The sequence below is a fragment of the Sus scrofa genome, chromosome 13, assembly GCF_054392235.1.
Source record: "Sus scrofa isolate SSC_HxYL_T2T_F1_AM1 chromosome 13, Sscrofa_HxYL_maternal_Yorkshire_Landrace_v2.0, whole genome shotgun sequence".
Lineage (NCBI taxonomy): Eukaryota > Metazoa > Chordata > Mammalia > Artiodactyla > Suidae > Sus > Sus scrofa.
In genome coordinates, this window is record NC_139395.1 from 64,919,593 (window position 1) to 64,935,843 (window position 16,251).

Sequence of the window (16,251 nt, forward strand, 5' to 3'; positions counted from 1 at the left end):
CATCTGCTGATCCATGATAATTAGTCATGTTGAGCATCTTTTCATGTGCCTCTTGACCATCTGCAATTCCTCTTTGGAAAAATGTCTATTCAGTTCTGTCCATTTTTTAATCAAGTTGTTGGATTTCTTTGATGTTAACTTGTTTGAGCATTTGGTGTATTTTGGAAATTAATCCCCTGTTGGTAGCACCATCTGCAAATATTTTCTCCCATTTAGTAGGTTGTCCTTTTGTTTTGTCAGCAGTTTCCTTTGCTGTGCAAAAGCTTTTAGATAGATTCCATTTATTTTCTCTTTTATTTTCTTTACTTTTAGAGGCGGATCTAAAAAAATTGCTATGATTTATGTCAAAGAGTATTCTATGTTTTCTTCTAGGAGTTTCATTGTAACTGGTCTTAAATTTAGATCTGTAATCATTTTGAGTTTTAAAAAATGTTATTAGTGTATAGTTGACTTAAAATGTTATGTTAGAGCAAAGTCTATCAGTTATACCTATACATATTATAATTATTATAATTTATTATATATAATGATTATTATTATAATAAGTTATACATACATATACATAGAGAGTATTGATTGGGTTTCCCTGTGCTTTACAAAAGCAGTATCAGTTTTGTATATAGCACTATATACATGCCAATCTCAAACTTCCAATTTGTTTCTTTCCCCAAAAGTTTCCCCTTTAGTAGCCATAGGTTTGGTTTCAAAATCTTTGAGTCTGTTTCTATTTTGTAAATAGTTCTTTTGTATCATTTTTTCTTGTATTCCACACGTAAGCAATATCACATGGTATTCGTCTTTTTCTCTCAGATTTACTTTACTTAGAATGACAATCTCTAGATCCATCCGTGTGGCTGTAAATAGTATTGTTTCATCCTTTATATGGCCAAGTAATATTTCATCATACATGTGGAACACATCTTCTCTATCCTTTCTTCTGTCAATGGACATTTAGTTTGCTTCCACGCCGTGGCTATTGTAAATACTGCTACAATGAACATTTGTGTATGTTATTGAATTACGGTTTTTTCTGGATATATGCTACGAGTGTAATTCCTTGATCATATAGTAGTTCTATATTTAGTATTTTACAGAACCTCTGCACTATTCTCCATAGTGACTGCACAAAATTACATTCCCACTAACAGTGAAGGAGGGTTCCCTTTTCTCCACACCCTCTCCAGCATTTTTGGTCTGTAGACCTTTTAATGATGGCCATTCTGACTGGTGTGAGGCGATAACCTCATCATAGTTTTATTTTTCATTTCTCTAATAATTGGTGATGTCAAGCCTTTTTTCATGAGTTTTTAGGCCACTTGTCTGTCTCCTTTAGAGAAATGTCTTTTTAGACCTTTTAATATTTTTTGATTGGGCTTTTTTTTAAATATAAAGCTATATGAGATACTTGTATATTTTGGAGATAATCCCTTGGTCACTTCATTGGCAGAGGTTCTCTCCCATTCTTTGGGTTGTCTTTTTGGTTTTATTTTCTGTACAAACCTTTCTAAGTTTAATTGGGTCCCATTTGTTTTTTTCTTTGTTTGTTTTCAGGGGTTTTTTTTGTGGATAGCCTTCCTTTTTTATTTTATTTATTTATTTATTTTAAGTTGTTATTTCCCCAATACAATTTTTTTTCCTCCTGTACAACATGGTGACCCAGTTGCACAACAAGTACACATTCTATTTTCTCACATTATCATGCTCCATCATAAGTGACTAGACATAGTTCCCAGTACTACACAGCAGGATCTCATTGCTAACCCATTCCAAAGGCAATAGTTTGCATCTATTAACCCCAAGCTCCCAATCCACCCCACTCCCTCCCCATCCCCCTTGGCAACCACAAGTCTATTCTCCAAGTTCACAATTTTCTTTTCTGTGGAAAGGTGCATTTGTGCCATATATTAGATTCCAGATATAAGTGATATCTTACGGTATTTATCTTTCTCTTTCTGACTTACTTCATTCAGGATAAGAGTCTCTAGTTCCATCCATGTTGATATAAATAGCATTATTTTGTTCTTTTTTGTGGCTAAGTAGTATTCCATTGTGTATATATACCACATCTTCCGAATCCAATCATCTGTCAATGGATATTTGGGTTGTTTTCATGTCCTGGCTATTGTGAATAGTGCTGCAATGAATATGCGGGAGCATGTGTCTCTTTTAAGTAGAGTTTTGTCCAGATATATGCCTAAGAGTGGGATTGCTGGGTCATATGGTAGTTCTCTGTATAGATTTCTAAGGCACCTCCATACTGTTCTCTATAGTGGCTGTACCAGCTTACATTCCCACCAACAGTGCAGGAGGGTTCCCTTTTCTCCACACCCCCTCCAGCACTTGTTATTTGTGGACTTATTAATGGATGGCCATTCTGACTGGTGTGAGGTGGTATCTCATGGTAGTTTTGATTTGCATTTCTCTAACAATCAGTGATGCTGAACATTTTCTCATGTGCTTGTTGGCCATCTGTACATCTTCCTTGGAGAAATGTCAATTCAGGTCTTTTGCCCATTTTTCCATTGGTTGATTGGCTTTTTTGCTTTTGAGTTGTATAAGTTTCTTTATTTTCATTATTCTGAGAGGTGAATCTGAAAGATACTTGCTGCAATTTATGTCAAGGAGTATTCTGCCTAAATTTTCCTCCAAGTTTTAGACTATCCAGTCTTACATTTAAGTCTTCAGTCCATTTTGAAATTTTTTGTTCATTTAAGAGAATGTTCTAATTTCATTTTTTACATGTAGCTGCTCAGTTTTACCAGTAATGCTTATTGAAGAGACTGTCTTTTGTCCATTTATAATCTTGCCTTCCTTGATTTAGATTAATTGACCATAGGTACTTGGGTTAATCTCTGAGTTTTCTATCCTCTTCAATTGTTCTATATTTCTGTTTTGTGGCCAGTGCCATACTGTTTTGATGACTGCAGCTCTGCAGTATAGTATAAAATCAGGGAGCCTGATTCTTCCAGCTCCATTTTTCTTTCTCAGGATTGCTTGGGCTATTTGGGGTATATTGTGTTTCCATAGAATTTTAATTTTTAGTTCTTTGATTTTTTAAATTTTTATTATAGTTGATTTACAATTATTCCTTCAGTTTCTGCCATACAGCATAGTGACCTAATCACACACATATATATACATTCTTTTTTTCATATAATATTCCATCATTTTCTAACCCAAGAGATAGGACATAGTTCCCTGTGCTATGCAGTAATATCCCATTGCTTATTCATTCTAAATGTAATAGTTTGCATCTACTAACCCCAAACTCCCCATCTATCCCACTCCTTCCCCACTTATTCCTTGACAACCACAAGTCTGCTCTCCCTGTCTGTGATCTGATTCTGTTTTGTGGGTAGGATCATTTGTGCCATATTTTAGATTACACATGTAAATAATATCATATGGTATTTGCCTTTCTGTTTCTGACTTCATTTAGTATGAGAATCTCTAATTGCATCCATATTGCTGAAAATGGCATTGTTTTGTCTTTTTTATGGCTGAGTAGTATTCCATTATATATATGTACCACATCTTCTTAATCCATTCATCTGTCAAAGGACATTTAGGCTGTTTCAATGTCTTGGCTGCTGTGATTATTGTTGCAATGAACATGGGGTTCATGTATCTTTTTGAATAAAAGTTTTGTCCAGAAAATATGCCCAGGAATTGGATTGCTATATCATATGGTAGTTCTATATTTAGTTTTCTTAGGTACCTCCATACTGTTTTCCACAGTAGTTGTGCCAGTCTACATTCTTATCAACAGTGAAGGAGGGTTCCCTTTTTTCCACACCCTTTCCAGCATTTGTTATTTGTTGACTTTTTAATGATGGTCATTCATACTGGTGTGTGGTGGTACCTCATTGTAGTTTTGAGTTGCATTTCTCTAATAATTAGTGATGTTGAGCATTTTTGCATGTGCCTGCTGGCTAACCACATGTTTTCTTTGGGGAAATGTCTTATTTAGGTCTACTGCCCATTTTTTTATTGGGTTGTCATTGTTATTCTTGTTGTTGTTGAGTTGTATAAGCTATTTGCATATTTTGGATATTAGGCCCTTGCCTGTGGCATAATTTGCAAAGATTTTCTCTCATTCTGTGAGTTGTCTTTTCATTTTTTAATGGTTTCCTTTGCTGTATTGAATCAGAACGGCAGCTGCCAGCCTATGCCAAGCCACAGCAACATGGGATCTGAGCTGCTTCTGTGACATATACCACAGCTCATGGAGATGCCAGATCCTTAACACTGGGTGAGCCCAGGGATTGAACCCACATCCTTATGGATACTAGTCAGAGTCATTACCACCGAGTCACAGTGAGAACTCCTCTTTAGGTAGGTTTATTCCTAGGTTCTTTATTCTTTTTGATGTGAAGGTAAATGGATGGCTTTCCTAATTTCTCTTTCTGATCTTTCATTGTTAGTATATAGAAATGCAATCAATTTCTATGTATTAATTTTGTGTCCTACAACTTTACCAAATTCATTGATGAGTTCTAACAATTTTCTTCTTAGTGTCTTTAGGATTTTCTAAATATAGTATCATGTCATCTGCAAAAAGTAATAGTTTTACTTCTTTTTTTCCAATTTGGACTCCTTTTATCTATTTTTCTTCTCTGATTTTTGTTGCTAGGACTTCCAAAACTATTTTGAATAATAGTGGTGAAAGTGAACATCCTTGTCATATTCCTGATCTTAACAGAAATGCTTTCAGTTTTTCACCACTGAAAATTATGCTAACTGTGAATTTGTCATATACAGCTTTTATTATATTGATGCAGGTTCCCTCTATGCCCACTTTCTGGAGAGTTTTTATCAGAAACAGGTGTTGAATTTTGTCAAAAAGCTTTTTCTGCATCTACTTAGATGCTCATATGGTTTTTATTTTTCAGTTTGATGTGTGTATCACATTGATCGACTTTTGAATATTAAAGTATTGTTGGATCCCCAGGATAAATCCCACTGGATCATGGTGTATGACCCTTTTAATATATGTTTGTATTTTGTTTGATAATATTTTGTTGAGTATGACCCTTTTAATATACGTTTGTATTTTGTTTGCTAATATTTTGTTGAGTATTTATGCATATATGTTCTTGAATTATATTGGTCTGTAATTTCTTTTTTTTTTCAGGGTCTTTTGTGTTTCCTTACAATTTTTTTTTAAATGATTGCCAAGAGATAGGGGGAGGGAGTGGGATGGACTGGGAGTCTAGGGTTAATAAATGCAAACTATTGCATTTGGAGTAGATAAGTAATAAGATCCTACTGTATAGCACAGGGAACTATATCTAGTCACTTTTGATGGAAGATAATGTGAAAAAAAGAATGTATATATATGTGTGACTGGCTCACTTTGCTGTCCCATAGAAATTGAAAGAACACTGTAAACCAACTACAATGGAAAAAATAACAATTATTTTTAAAATAAAAAATAAAATTTTTAGTTATTTGTTTTTGTTATGGCCACACCCACAGCATATGGATATTCCCAGGCCACGGATCAAACCATGCTTCAAGTCACTGCAGTTGGATTCTTAACCCATTGTGCCACAATGAGAACCTCTAATTTCTTAACTGGATTTTTTATAGGAAACTATAGCTGATTTACAATGTAGTACCAATTTATGCTCTATAGCAACACTACTCAGTTACGCATTTATATACCAGGAGATTAGATATAGTCCTCTGTGATATATAGTAGAACCTTGTTTATCCATTCCAAATGTAATAGTTTGCATTTACTAACCCCCAACTCCCAATCCATCCCACTCCCTCACCCCTCTGGCTTGACAGCCACAAGTCTGTTCTCCATACAAATTTTAAAATTTTTTGCTCTAGTTCTGTGACAAATGTCATTGGTAATTTGACAGTAGTTGCACTGAACTTGTAGATTGCCTTGGATAGTGTAGTCATTTTGACAAAATTGATTCTTCCAATCCAACAGCATGGTAATTCTTTGCATATTTTTGTGTCACCTTCAGTTTCCTTCATAATTTCCTTATAGGTTTTGGAGTACAGGTCTTTTGCTTTTTTAGGTAGATTTATTCCTAAGTATTTTATTCTCTTTGATGAGATAGTAAATGAGATTGTTTCCTTAATGTCTCTCTCACTGATCTTTCATTCTTAGCGTATAGGAAAAGCAAGAGATTTCTGTGTAATAATTTTGTGTCCTGTGACTTTACTGAATTCATTGATGAGCTCCAGTAGTTTTTTAATAGCATATTTATGATTTTCTATGTATAATGTCATGTTGTCTACAAACGATGACAATTTTACTTCTTTTCCAATTTGGCTTCTTTTCTTTCTTTTTCTGCTCTTATTGCCATGTCTAGGACTTCTAAAACTGTGTTGCATAAAGGTGGTGAGAGTGGACATCCTTGTCTTTTTTCTGATCTTAGCAGAAATTCTTTCAGATTTTCACCATTGAGAATGATGTTAGCTGTCACATATGGCCTTTATTATTTGGAGGTTTGTTCCCTCTATGCTCACTTTCTGGAGAATTTTATCAAAAATGGGAGTTGAATTTTGTCTAAAGCTTTTATTACATATAGAAACTATATTTAGAAAAATATTTGGTTTTTTTGAATTCTTCAGTTTGTTAGAATCCTCTCTTTAACTTTTGCAGTTTTAATGTTGGTGTGGGCATGTTTGGGTTCAACTTGTTTGGGGCCCTCTGTGCTTCCTGTATCTTGATATTTGTTTTCTTTAGATTTGGAAAGTTTTTGGAAATTATTTCTTCAAATATATTTTATTTTAATTTTCAGTTTCCTTTATTATTCAATGAACTTATTACATTTATATTTATACAGTGATCATCAATATCCAATTTTATACTATTTCCATCCCAGACCTTCAGCACATCCTGCCACCCCCCAAACAGTCTCCTTCAGAAACCACAAGTTTTTCAAAATCTGTGATCACTGTCTGTTCTGCAAAGAAGTTCAGTCTGTCCTTTCTTTATATTCCATATGTAAGTGATAGCAATGGCTGTTGGTGTCTCATTTTCTGACTGATTTCACTCAGCATGATAATTTCTAGGTCCATTGATGTTGCTAAAAATGCCGGTATTTCATTCCTGTTAATGACTGAGTAATATTCCATTGTGCATATGTACCACTTCTGCTTAATCCACTCCTCTGTCAATGGACATTCAGGTTGTTTCCATGTCATGGCTATTGAAAAGAGTGCTGCAATGAACATCGGAGTACATGTGTCTCGTCGAGTCATGGTTTTCTCTGAATAGATGCCCAGGAGTGGAATTGCTGGATCAAATGGTAGCTCTATGTTTAGTTTTCTAAGGAATCTCCATACATACATACATACATACATTCTGGTAGAGTCCTTAGGATTCTCTAGGTATAGTACCATGTCATCTGCAAATAGTGATAGTTTTACTTCTTCCTTTCCAATTTGGATTCCTTCTATCTCTTTTTCTTCTCTGATTGCTGTGGCTAGGACTTCCAAAACTTTGTTGAAGAGTAGCAGCAAGAGCAGACATCCTTGTCTTGTTCCTGATCTCAGTGGGAATTCTTTCAGCTTTTCACCATTGAGAATGATGTTAGCTCTGGGTTTGTCATATACGGCCTTTATCATGTTGAGGTAGGTTACCTCTATGCCCACTTTGTGAAGGGTTTTTATCAGAAATGGGTGTTGGATTTGGTCAAAGGATTTTTCCGTGTGTGTTGAGAGAATCATATGGTTTTTATTCTTCAGTTTGTTAATGTGTTGTATCACACTGATGGATTTGTGGATACTGAAGAGCCCTTGCATCCCTGGGATAAATCCCACTTGATCATGATGTACAATCCTTTGAGTGTATTGTTGGATGAGGTTTGCTAGTATTTTTGCATCAATGTTCATCAGTAAACTTGGCCTGTAGTTTTCTTTTTTTGTGGTATCTTTATCTGATTTTGGTATCAGGGTGATTGTGGCTTCATAGAATGAGTTTGGGAGTGTCCTTTCCTCTGCAATTTTTGAAATAGTTTCAGAAGGATGGGTGTTAGCTCTTTAAATGTTTGATAGACTTCGCCTGTGAAGCCATCTGGTCATGGACTTGTGTTTGTTGAAAGTTTTTTAATGGCATTTTCAATTTCAGTACTTGTGATTGGTCCATTCATATTTTCTATTTCATCTTGGTTTATTCTTGGAAGACTGTGCTTTTCTAAGAACTTGTCCATTTCTTCTAGGTTTTCTGTTTTACTGGCATATAGTTGCATATAGGAGTCTCTTACGATCCTTTGTATTTCTGTGATGTCTGTTGTTACTTCTCCTTTTTCATTTCTAATTTTATTGATTTGAATCCTCTCTCTTTTTTTCTTGATAAGTCATACTAAGGGTTTATCAATTTTGTTGATCTTTTGAAAGAACCAGCTTTTCATTTCATTGATCTTTTCTATGGTTTTCTTCATTTCTATTTAATTGATTTCTGCTCTGATCTTTATGATTTCTTTCCTTCTATTAACTTTAGGTCTTGTCTGTTCTTCTCTCTCTAGCTGCTCTAGATGTAAAGTTAGCTTGTTTATTTGAGCTTTTTCTTGTTTCCTGAGGTAGGCTTGTATTGCTATATACTGCTCTCTTAGAACTGCTTTTGCCTCATCCACTATGTTTTGGAGTGTCATATCTTTGTTGTCATTTCCTTCTAAGTAGTTTTTAACTTCCTCTTTGATTTCTTCAGTGATCCATTGGTTGTTTCGCAGCATGTTTAGTCTCCACGTGTTTGTGTTTGTTGTAGTTTTTTCCTTGTTGTTGATGTCCAGTTGTATAGTGTTGTTGTAGCAAAGATGCTTGATATGATTTCAATTTTCATAAAGTTGCCAAGGCTTGATTTGTAGCCCAGGATGTGGTCAATCTTAGAAAATGTTCTGTGTGCACTTGAGAAGAATGTATATTCTGCTGCTTTTGAATGGAATGTCGTATAGATATCTATTAAGTCCATCTGGTTTAATGCATCATTCAGTGCCTATGTTTCCTTATTGATTTTCTGTCTAGATGATCTGTCCATTGCTGTAAGCAGGGATTGTTATTTGTCCTTTTAAGGTTGTTAGCAGATGCCTTATATATTGTGGTGATCCTATGTTGGGAAGTCGATATTTAAAATTGTTTTATCTCCTTCTTGGATTAATCCTTTGATCATTAATGTAGTGTCTTTCCTTGTCTCTTAAAATATTCTTCATTTTAAACTCTATTTTGTTTGATATGAGTATTGCTACTCCGGCTGTCTTTTGATTCCCATTTGCATGGAATATTTTCTTCCATCCTCTCACTTTCAATTTGTATGTGTCCCTAGAAGTAAAGTGGGTCTCTTGAAGACAGCATAAATATGGATCTTGTTTTTGGTTGGGGCATTTAGTCCATTAACATTCAAGGTGTAAGTATTGAGATGTATGTTATTATTGCCATTTTATTGACTATTTATTAATTTGTTTTGCTTTTGTTGCTCTTTTTTCATCCCTTCTTCTCTTGTTCTCCCCACTTTTGGTTTGATGACTATCTTTAGTGTTGTATTTCAGTTGATTTTTCTTGCTTGTTTGTGTATCAGTTGTAGATATTTGGATTGCAGTTGCTCTTTAGTTTTGATATAGGAGGCTATATATATTCAAGATTGTGTTTAGTTGTTCTCTTAATTGCAAATGCATCTCCAGTGTCCTGGATTTGTACCCTCCTCTTCTCATGATTTCTGATTTTTTAAAATTTTATTTTCCCACTATACAGCAAGGGGATCAAGTTATCCTTACATGTATACATTTTTTACCCACCCTTTGTTCTGTTGCAACATGAGTATCTAGACATAGTTCTCAATGCTACTCAGCAGGATCACATTGTAAATCCATTCCAAGTTGTATCTGATACCCCCAAGATCTCCATCCCTCCTACTCCCTCCCTCTCCCATCAGGCAGCCACAAGTCTATTTTCCAAGTCCATGATTTTCTTTTATGTGGAGATATTCATTTGTGCTGTACATTAGATTCCAGTTATAAGTGATATCACATGGTATTTGTCTTTGTCTTTCTGGCTCATTTCACTCAGGATGAGATTCTCTAGTTCCATCAACGTTGCTGCAAATGGCATTATGTCATTCTATTTAGGGCTGAGAAGTATTCCATTGTGTATATATATCACATCTTCCAAATCCAGTCATCTGTCCATGGACATTTGGGTTGTTTCCATGTCCTGGCTATTGTGAATAGTGCTGCAATGTACATGCGGGTGCATGTGTCTCTTTTAAGTAGAGTTTTGTCCGGATAGATGCCCAAGAGTGGGATTGCAGGGTCATATGGAAGTTCTACGTATAGATTTCTAAGGTATCTCCAAACTATTCTCCGTAGTGGCTGTACCAGCTTACATTCCCACCAACAGTGCAGGAGGGTTCCCTTTTCTCCACACCCCCTCCAGCACTTGTTATTTGTGAACTTATTAATGACGGCCATTCTGACTGGTGTGAGGTGGTATCTCATGGTAGTTTTGATTTGCATTTCTCTTATAATCAGCGATGTTGAGCATTTTCTCATGTGATGCTGGCCATCTGTATGTCGTCCTTGTAGAAATGTCTATTCAGGTCTTTTGCCCATTTTTCCATTGATTGATTGGCTTTTTTGCTGTTGGGTTGTATAAGTTTCTTGTACATTCTGGAGATTAAATCCTTGTCCATTGCATCATTTGAAATTATTTTCTCCCATTCTGTAAGCTGTCTTTTTGTTTTCTTTTTGGTTTCCTTTGCTGTGCAAAAGCTTTTCAGTTTGATGAGGTCCCATGGGTTTATTTTTGCTCTTATTTCTGTTGCTTTGGGAGACTGACTGGAGAAACTATTCATGAGGTTGATGTCAGAGAGTGTTTTGCCTATGTTCTCTTCTAGGAGTTTGATGGTGTCCTGTCTTATATTTAAGTCTTTCAGCCATTTGGAGTTTATTTTTGTGCATGGTGTGAGGGTGTGTTCTGATTTCATTGCTTTGCATGCAGCTGTCCAGGTTTCCCAGCAATGCTTGCTGAATAGACTTTCTTTTTCCCATTTTATGTTCTTGCCTCCCTTGTCAAAGATTAATTGACCATAGGTGTCAGGGTTTATTTCCGGGTTCTCTATTCGGTTCCATTGGTCTGTCTGTCTGTCTGTTTTGATACCAGTACTACACTGTTTTGATGACTGTGGTTTTGTGATATTGCTTTAAGTCTGGGAAAGTTATGCCCCCTGCTTGGTTTTTGTTTCTCAGGATTGCTTTGGCAATTCTGGGTCTTTTGTGGTTCCATACAAATGTTTGGATTGTTTGTTCTAGTTCTGTGAAAAATGTCGTGGGTCATTTGATGGGGATTGCATTGAATCTGTAGATTGCTTTGGGTAGCATGGCCATTTTCACAATATTGATTTTTCCAATCCAGGAACGTGGAATATCTTTCCATTTCTTTACATCTTCTTTGATTTCTTTGATTAAAGTTTTATAGTTCTAGGCATATAAGTCCTTGACCTCCTTGGTCAGGTGTATTCCAAGGTATTTGATTTTTTGGGGGAGCAATTTTAAAAGGTATTGTATTTTTTGATTCCTTTTCAAGCATTTCATTGTTGGTATACAGAAATGTGACTGATTTCTGAATGTTAGTCTTATAGCCTGCTACTTTGCTGAACTTATTAATCAGTTCAAGTAGTTTTTTGGGTTGAGTCCTTAGGGTCTTCTATGTATAGTATCATGTCATCTGCATATAGTGACAGTTTTATCTCTTCTCTTCCTATACGGATGCCTTTTATTTCTTTTGTTTGTCTAATTGCTATGGCCAGGACTTCCAAAACTATGTTGAAGAGCAGTGGTGAGAGTGGGCATCCCTCTCTTGTTCCAGATTTGAGTGAGAAGGCTTTCAGTTTTTCTCCATTGAGTATTATATTTGCTGTGGGTTTGTCATAAATGGGTTTGATTATGTTCAGGAATGTTCCCTCTATACCCACTTTGGCAAGAGTTTTGATAATGAATGGATGTTGGACTTTGTCAAATGCTTTTTCTGCATCTATTGAGATGATCATATGGTTTTTGACTTTTGTTAATGTGGTGTATGATGCTGATTGATTTGCGTATGTTGAACCATCCTTGTGAACCTGGGATGAACCCAACCTGGTCATGGTGTACGATCTTTTTGATATGTTGTTATATTCGGTTGGCTAAAATTTTGTTGAGAATTTTTGCATCTATATTCATCAAAGATATTGGCCAATAGTTTTCTTTTTTTGGTGGTATCTTTGTCTGGTTTTGGAATGAGGGTGATGGTGGCATCATAGAATGTCTTTGGGAGTATTCCTTCTTCAACCTTTTGAAAAAGTTTAAGGAGAATGGGCACCAGATCCTCTTTGTGTGTTTGGTAGAATTCACCTGTGAAGCCATCTGGTCCTGGGCTTTTATTTGTAGGGAGTGTTTTTATGACCTCTTCAATTTCATTTCTAGTGATCGGTCTGTTCAGTTGGTCTGTTTCTTCTTGATTCAGTTTTGGCAGGCTGTAAGATTCTAGAAAATTGTCCATTTCTTCCAGGTGGTCAAATTTGTTGGCATGTAGTTGTTCATAGTATTCTCTTACAGTTTTGTTTTTTTTTTTGTATTTCTGCAGTATCCGTTGTAATTTCTCCTTTTTCATTTCTAATTTTGTTTATTTGGGTTCTTTCTCTCCTCTTTTTAGTGAGTCTGCCCAGGGATTTGTCAATTTTGTTTGCCTTATCAAAGAACCAGCTCTTGGTTTTATTAATTTTCTCTATTGTTTTTTGAATCTCTCTTTTATTGATTTCTTCTTTGATCTTTTTAATTTCCTTCCTTCTGCTGACTTTAGGTCTTTTTTGTTCTTTTTCTAATTCATTTAGATGGAGGGTTAAGTTGTCAGTTTGGGGTCTTTCTTCTTTTTTGAGGAAGGCCTGTGTCACTCTAAATTTCCCTCTGAGCACTGATTTTGTGGCATCCCATAGATTTTGAGAGGTTTTGTATTCATTATCATTTGTCTCAAGGTATTTTTTAATTTCCTTCTTGATTTCCTCATTGACCCATTGGTTTTTTAGTAGCATGTTGTTTAGTCTCCATGTAGTAGGTTTTTTCTCATTTATTTTCCCATGCTTGGTTTCTAATTTCATGGCATTGTAGTCAGAGAAGATACTTGAGATAATTTCTATGCTCCTAAATTTATTGAGGTTAGCTTTGTGTCCCAATATGTGGTCGATTCTTGAGAATGTTCCATGCACACTTGAGAAGAATGTGTATTCTGATTTTTTTGGATGTAGTGTCCTGAAGATGTCAATTAAGTCTAACTTTTCTATTGTTTCCTTTAGGATCTCTGTTGCTTTATTGGTTTTCTGTCTAGAGGATCTGTCCATTGGGGTGTGTGGGGTATTAAAGTCTCCTAGTATGATTGTATTGCCATCAATTTCTCCCTTTATGGCTATAATAATATTGTATGTATCTGGTGCTCCTGTATTTGGGGCATATATGTTGATGATAGTAATATCCTCTCCTCGGATGGATCTCTTAATCATTAAATAGTGTCCTTCTTTGTCTTTCTTTATTTCTTTTGTTTTAAAGTCTATTTTGTCTGATATGAGTATTGCAACTCCTGCTTTCCTATCATGTCTATTGGCATGAAATATTTTTACCCACCCTTTCACATTCAATCTATATGTGTCCTTTGTCTTAAGACGAGTTTCTTGTAGGCAGCAGATTACAGGTTTTTGCCTTTTTATCCACTCAGCCAGTCTGTGTCTTTTGATTGGAGCAATCAGTCCATTGACATTTAAGGTGATAATTGATAGATGATTATTTATTTCCATTTTAAACCTTGTGTTCCAGTTGATTCTATGGTTCTCCATTCTTCCTTTCTTTTTTTGGTTGGATGGTGTCTGGTTATTATTTGCTTGAGTGGGTTTTTTTTTTTTTTTCATTTTTTGCAAATGTAATGTTTGGTTTTGGCTTGAGATTGCCCTGTTTTTCAAGTATCCTAACTCCTTCCTATAATTGTGTATTTTAATGTGATGGTCCTGTAGGTTCAAACATTTCATTACTATACTAAAATTAAGAAGAGAAACAAATGAAACAAACAAAACAAACAAAAAGGGTTATTTATTTCCTAACATCCCTTGCCCACATTTTATGATTTTGATGACTCTTATTTTTTTCTTTTTAAATTTATTTTGTTTGAAACATGTTCATAATTAAATCTGTATGCTGGCTTATTTGAGTGACTGCTCTCTGATTGTGCTTTCCTCAATCCTAGATCTTCCTCTTCTTTTTTTTTTTCTTTTTTTTTTCTTTTTTCCTCCCTTTCTTTCTTTTCTTTGTTTTTGGTTTAGAGAAGCCCTTTCAATATGTCTTTTAGCCTGGGTTTGTATTGCTGTATTTTTTTAGCTTTTGTTGGAAAAAAATTTTTATTTCCCCTTCTATTTTAAATGATATTCTTGCTGGATAGAATATTCTAGGTTGCATATTTTTTCCTTTTAGCACTTTAAATATCTCTTGCCTTTCCCTCCTGGCCTGTAGTGTTTCTGTAGAGAGATCAGCTGATAACCCTATGGGGGTTCCCTTATAGGTAACATTCTGCTTTTCTCTTGCTGCCTTTAGGATCCTCTCTTTATCACTAACTTTTGCCATTTTTATTATGATGTGTCTTGCTGTGGGTCTATTTGGGTTCAACTTGTTTGGGGCCCTCTGTGCTTCCCGTATCTTGAACTCAGTATCCTTTAGATTTGGGAAGTTCCCAGTGATAATTTCTTCAAATATATTTTCCATCCCCTTATCTTTTTCTACTCCTTCTGGAATTCCTATTGTGTGTAGATTGGCCCACTTTATCTTATCCCATAGGTCTCTTATATTGCTTTCATGTTTTTTGATTTGGTTTTCTGTCTGCTGTCCTAACTGGGTGATTTCCATTATTCTATCTTCCATATCACTGAGTCATTCTTCTGCATTATTCATTCTGGTTTTTACTGCCCTTAGCTCAGTTTGCATCTCTGCAAATGAATTTTCTAGTTTTTCTTGGCTCCTCCTTATATTTTCTAGTTCCTTTCTGAGGGCGTCTGCATTACTGTTCATATCTTCTCTTAATTCCTTCAGTATTTTCACTATTTCCCTTTTGAACTCCAGGTCTGTCAGACTGCAGAGGTCTGTTTCATTGTTGACTGCTTTAGGTGAGTTCTCCTGTTGGTTTGACTGGGGGTGATTTCTCAGCTTCTTCATCTTGCTTGTTGTTTTCTTTTTCCTGGTAGAGTTGTCCACTCTGTGGCTGGGCAGGGTTTGCCTTGTCACTGCTGTGGAATGTTTCTGAGGGCTGGCGTTGTTGGTCAATCTTTTTTGAGGCAGTGTGGCTTTTCTGGAGTGTTGGTGGGGCTAACAGGGTCTCTTTGAAGCAAAGAAGGACTTCCTGAGGGCAGACAGGACTGGGAGGTCCACACCATGATGGGAGCAGATTTCACTCGGCCGGGCAGAGCTCGCTCTGGCATTTTTGGTGTGTGGGACTCTTGCAGGGTGCTGGTGGTGCTGGGCAGCTGTTCCACAGGAGTGCAGCACCCTCCAAGGGCTGGAGCAGCTATCTTGGTCACTGAGAACCCAAGAGGCTCTTCCTCAGGGCATCCAGACTGGGAAGGACTTTCCGAGAATTAGGCAGATCTTTTCATGGCCTGGTCAAGCTTGTTCTAGTTTTTCTGGGCTGCAGGCCTTTTCCTGCAGGCTGGCGGTGTTTGGTGCTGCTCTGCGGGGGTGTAGCCCCTCCAAAGGGCAAGCAGGCCAGGGCAGGGACAGCCCCTGCAGTGGTAGTCTTCTAGAAATTTTTGAGGCCAGCCCTCCTGGATGGCAGGCAGACCCAGGTCGGTTGTGTGTGTAAGGGGTGGCGGGGGCGGGGGGAGCGGATGCACTGGGAAGCATAGCTTTCTAATAGCTAGTGGGCCAGTAAGCTTGCTGTGGCATGGGGAGTATTCTATGGGGACCCACCCTTTCTTCTCTCCCCTCCCCAACCTTGGTGCAGACTCAGCTCTTCTCCCAGGTTCCCTCTGATGTGGTTTTCCACTTCCCCGCCCTTAGCATATTGTTCCCTCCCGCTGTGATGCTCTGTTTTCTAGTCTCCCAGGCAGTCTCTGCCCAGTCAAACTTGACAGACCAGTTTATAGACCTCCCAAGCAGTCTCCTCTCCACTCCGTACCCCCAGCCCTTTCCTGGGGACTAACCTCCGGAGGTGAGGTCTCGGTGCCCAGCCCCCACCCAGGTGTCTCAATTTTTGTTGACTGTGCCAGTAGTTCAGATGATCTGT